Source organism: Acinonyx jubatus, chromosome F2 (assembly GCF_027475565.1).
Source record: "Acinonyx jubatus isolate Ajub_Pintada_27869175 chromosome F2, VMU_Ajub_asm_v1.0, whole genome shotgun sequence".
Lineage (NCBI taxonomy): Eukaryota > Metazoa > Chordata > Mammalia > Carnivora > Felidae > Acinonyx > Acinonyx jubatus.
Window position 1 is genome coordinate 80111566 of NC_069394.1, and position 5272 is coordinate 80116837.

Below are 5272 nucleotides of genomic sequence, written 5' to 3' on the forward strand. Positions count from 1 at the left end.
GGAACAAGTCATTGGTTCTGAAGATGCTAATTATGATGTAAAGAGAGGATTCATGGCACATTCTAATTCAGACTTTTCAGGAGTTGACTGTGTGCTGGTACCACATTGATCGTTCTGCTTAGTCAAAGGCATAACAGGTGATCAAATAATCATGTCAGTGGCATGCTGGTTCCATCTCTGAACTAGGCAAGATACCTGGTTTTTAAATTCCTCTCTAACATTTTCACATGTGGAAATCGCTGAACCTTCTTGAACTTTAATTTCTTCATTAGCCAATGTACCTCTTATCTCCTAAGGGACTTTGTAAGAAAGAAAGTAGACAAAGAATGTTAACGCACTGCAAAATGATAAAGGGTGAGGTGGAAATGCCCATTAAAGGAAAGGCTGAGATCAACCTTTGGCTTGTAACTTTCAAGCTACAAAAGCTCAGACAAGTTGCTTTGAGTTTCATTTTCTTTTTTGAAAATAGGATTATAAAAATAATCTTTAAAGGTTGTCTTATTGAGTCTATGCAGTGTACCCGTAGAAGATAATATCTAAATTTGAGGTACCCTTGTTATTAAAATTGCTATAAATGCATGGCATTTCTTAGATGTTATGGAATCCTAAGACAGTTAAACACATTATTATCACAAGGAAAAAATTGCACTAAAGGATTAAGCAAAAAAGAAAAAAAAAGACACATTAAAACACCATTTTTTAAAGCAAAAGTCCACACTTGGCATTTGTGCCTTTTTCCTAATTAAAAATGTTATGTACATGTGCTTAAGGAGTACATTGAAATAAAGAATTTAAAAATAACTTAAAAAAAAAGATTAGAATAGGGGCACCTGGGGGGGCTCAGTGGGTTTAGTGAGTAACTCTTGGTTTCCAGCTCAGGTCATGTTCTCATGGTTCACGGGTTCGAGCCCTGTGTCGGGTTCTGCACAGACAGCACAGTGCCTGTTTGGGATTCTTTCTCTCCCTCCCTATCTGCCCCTGCCCTGCTTGTGTGCACACACACACTCTCTTTCTGAATTCTCTGAACGATAAATAAATAAACATTTTAAAAAAGAGACTAGAATATATTCTGTTTTAAAAATACGTATTTTCAAAGAGATATCAGTTAGAAATTATGGCATCAATTGCTACAAAAATGAGGTTTTCCGACCAGGTAAGCAAAGAAAAAGATATTGATGACTTCCTTAGATGATCCAGGCAAGGCGCTATGAAGACAAAGTAACCAGTTTTCAGCTACTTTAGTAATTGCAAACACTAAGAATGTTAATAATTTGGCCTTATTTAACGATGCCTATGAAGACCATAATATAAAATGGTGGTATTAGAAAATCTTTCCATGCACCCTAGTGTCCATGCGAATGAGTGCGTTTTTCCCCTACCCTGTCTTGAAGCTTGAACTCCTAAACGACTATGTCAGAGCGTCTTCTACACGCCCCCAACCGCACCCCCAAAGCTCTAGAAGAGAGATGATTTTTTTTCTGGCGGTACACCGTGTACAGATACATTTGGCGTGGCCCAAATACAGGCAGAAAAGTGTTAAACCCCTCTCATCCTCAGGTACCTGCTAAGAAGGGATTGTGTGACCGGCTTGTGAGAACCAGGGTGTAGGAAAGGACTTTACACTAAACTGTGCTTTTTAAGGAGCGTAGATGACATTTCAGGGTTCGGTATCTACAGGGAGCCAGTTTCCAAATGACATCAGTAGGAGGCAGCAGAGCATAGTGCTGAGAACACGCACCGGGGCGCTGCTCTGCCTGGGCAGGAGCCCAGCTCTTCATGCTGCTGAGACTTTGGACGGAGAATTTACACCCTCTGTGCCTAGATTTCTTGCGCTATCAAACAGATTAGTAAAAGTACAGGGGCACCTGGGAGGCTCAGTCAGTTAAGCGTCTGACTTCAGCTTAGGTCATGGAGTCACATCTCCTGGGTTCAAGCCCCACTTGGGGCTCCGTGGTGACAGCTGGAACCTTGAACCTGCTTCGGATTCTGTGTCTCCGTCTCTCTCTGCCCCTCCCCGCCCCCCCCCCCCCCAATAAATAAACACTAAAAGTACTATTTCCTAGAATTGTGGGTATTAAATTAGTTAACATATTCAAAGTACTTAGAATCTTACCTCACAGACCTAAATCTTACCTACTATGTAATGAACAAACCAACGAAGGAAGTACAGGTAGTTTTTTGAGCAAAGGTTATTGTTTTTAAACTAGGCCACACAAGTATTTGTTGAATAACGATTGTGAACAATTCATTTAACTTGACAACTATTTATTGAATATCATTCATCATATTAACAGTTATTCATATTAATCAGAACCCTAATTATTATTATAGGATGAGGAGACACTGACGCCAGCCCCAGGGAATTTACAACTACAGGTTGAATTTGCCACTTCAAGATTCAACATGCACAACTGTTCACGACTGGAGGACCAATGCTTATTTGTAAAGATCATTTTACCTCATCCTGCATTCAAAGAGAAGGGAATTTTTGTTTCCTATTGAATCCTATTCACATATCTTTATGTAAATATGCTTTTCATAGTATCCTTCAGTCCTTCATCTGATGTTTCACACCTACTAATTCTTTTTTTTTTCTGAGTGTTTTTTCTTTTACAAGATGGACAAGAGATTGTTTTCAATGTAGGCTGTATAAGATATTTTCTGCCTAGGGGATATTTACATTCCATAGCATAAATTTCTGGTGTAGCTGAATAAGCATGGGAATTCCTGGCTGCTTTCCTATGTACTGGAAGAGACACTGTGTATATGTCTTTGCTCCTTGAGAGAAACCTAACCGCCAAGCAGCAATATACCGTTCTGGCTCTAGGCCGCTGTGTCCCACAAATGGGTTTGTGCAGTGTCAAATCCGAAGAGTGTCACGCACACAAATGTCCGCGGTCTCCTCGACAGTAGCAAAACCCATTCATGATTGAATCCAAAAAAAGGCCAAAATTGGCCTGGAGGCCTGAAAGTGGCACTCTGGACTCAGCAGTAAGCACAGTCAGCGCAGTTAATTTTTCTCCTGTACACATAGGTGGCATAATTTAAGTCATGCACACACATGTGTACACAATAAGTAATCCTAGGAGTGAGGGCCGCGGGGAGTAAAATCGTAACAACAGCTATTAGTTATTGAGCAGCTAAGAGAGTCAGATACTGAACTAAGTCGTTCCTCACTGGTAGATCACTCATAACTTACCTGTATTAACATCTCCTCTATTACACATAAAGACACTAAGATTCAGGAGGGTAGGAAAACTCTCCAGAGCTCACTGGTAAACCCCAGGAATAGGTTATAAACCCCGGTCCTACCTAAGCTAAAGCCTACGCTGTGAAATATTACACCGCTCCATAGCACACAGGAGCTAACAAATTGATTATTATTCTCCATGATATCATGGCTCTCTCTTCTTTAGCCCTGGGCTCCTTAGACCTGACCTATATTCTAGGTGTCCAAAGACTCAGTAGTAAACTACCTGCTTCATGCTATCCCCACATATAGCACAATTTTGAGTATATTTTCATGCTAATTCATATGATTGCTACAACTAATGCTATGATAATTAATATAAATAATGTGTATATATATAAATATAATTATTCAATTACTGAGTGAAAGGATGTTAATGGTAAAATCCGGAAGACTCAGACAACAGACCTAGAAAGTTAAGAGCCAAGGAAAACATATGGTAGTAAATAAGAAAAAGTTATGTTTACATCAAAAATTCTTTTTACCATGCATAGCATTTTTCCAAGGAATAAATCAATAGGAAATGCTCTAAGACAAATATTTTGAAAAGGTATTTAAGTGCCCACTCCCTAACCAAACCTGACAGGATATATCGTTTTCCATCTGCAGTTTTATGAGACTGCACCTTCCTCCAGGAGTATAATGGGAAGGGATAAAAGCATTGTTGTCTCACTTGCTTCATTTGGAATGTCTTTGAGTGATGTTGCAAGTTCAGATTTCTGGGTTTTGAATCTTAATCTTCTTTTCTATCCCTTTTGACAGTGTCCTTTACTGAGTGATGTCTCAACATCAACCTTTCCCGAAATGTCTGATGTAGGTTGTGAAAAGCTCACCGTGTGTCAGGCAAGGCGGCCTGTGAAAATAACCAGGAAGATGTAGCAAATGGACTGTCTGCTGCAATTTACAAGGATGCAATTAAGGAGATTATAGAACCTGCCCAAGATCACACACACGCACAGTAAGTTAGGATGCTGACAAGACGGTCTGAGAGTAGCGCTTTATGCTCCAAGTTGAGATATTACAGTCTCTCTGGCGACCCGTTACTGTGTTTCCATCTTTAATATTATAGCCATTTCTTTATTCCAAATTTTAACTCATATAAATTCTTTACATCGTATGTACTGAGGATAACTATACACAAAATCTAAAATACACACTAAACATTCACATACGACACATAAATGCATAATTCAATTAAAGACAAATTTGGCAAACTTGATGAATCTGGTACTGGCCCTGATCCACCCATGTCAGCCAGCCTTCACCGTTTCCATGAGTGGAGACCCTGTCTCCAGTCCGTTACCCTGTGTGTCTTTACTTGGAAGCATTCCTTTTTGGCTACAGCATTCTACCTAAGCACCTCCCAGGAGCAGTCCTCTAGCGTGCATCTTCAGAGCTGATGGATGAACAGCCTGACCCCTTTACTTCTCGGACTATGGAGAGTGTGTTTGAGGTACACAGTCTTTGTCACATGCCGCAGAACCCCCTTACTCTGGGCTCAGTCACCCGCTATTGCTTCCTATTCTTCTCTATCTAATTCACCCCTTCCCTTGGAAAAGACTCGTGGAATCATCTCTGAAATAAATGCTGTGCATCCAAATCCTTGTCTCAGGATCTTCCCAGGAAACTCAAACTATGCTATGGAATGAAAATATAAAATCTAACTCTGTAATACATATACGAGTCACACTTTAAATTAAAAGATAAAGTTTTGAGAATGAAATACTTAAAATACAGCAAAAGCACCAAAAACTAGCCTCTGTCATTATACCGATATGAAACAAAATGTACTTTAAGATAAGAGAATTTTTCTGGAGATAAATAAGGACCTTTCTAAACAATAAAGATTCCAATTCACTAAAAAGCTGTATGATTCTTAATCTCTGTAACATAACTTCAGAAAAATAGATATAATAATTCTAAATCTGTCTAATTTAGTTTCAAAATAGATAAGGCAAAAAATGAGAGAATTAAATGGAGAGAAGAAAAGTCCATAATCATTGTAGGAGATGTTAAAATGTT

General features: G+C 39.1%; 1 long non-coding RNA gene across 1 annotated transcript; it reads left to right on the plus strand.

Moving 5' to 3' along the window:
- Positions 1–2324: 2324 nt before the first annotated feature.
- Positions 2325–4850, plus strand: LOC128312857 (uncharacterized). Its single transcript, XR_008292706.1, has 2 exons — positions 2325–2442; positions 4013–4850. It is a non-coding gene; the product is annotated as an uncharacterized LOC128312857 (long non-coding RNA).
- The last annotated feature ends 422 nt before the right edge of the window (positions 4851–5272 follow it).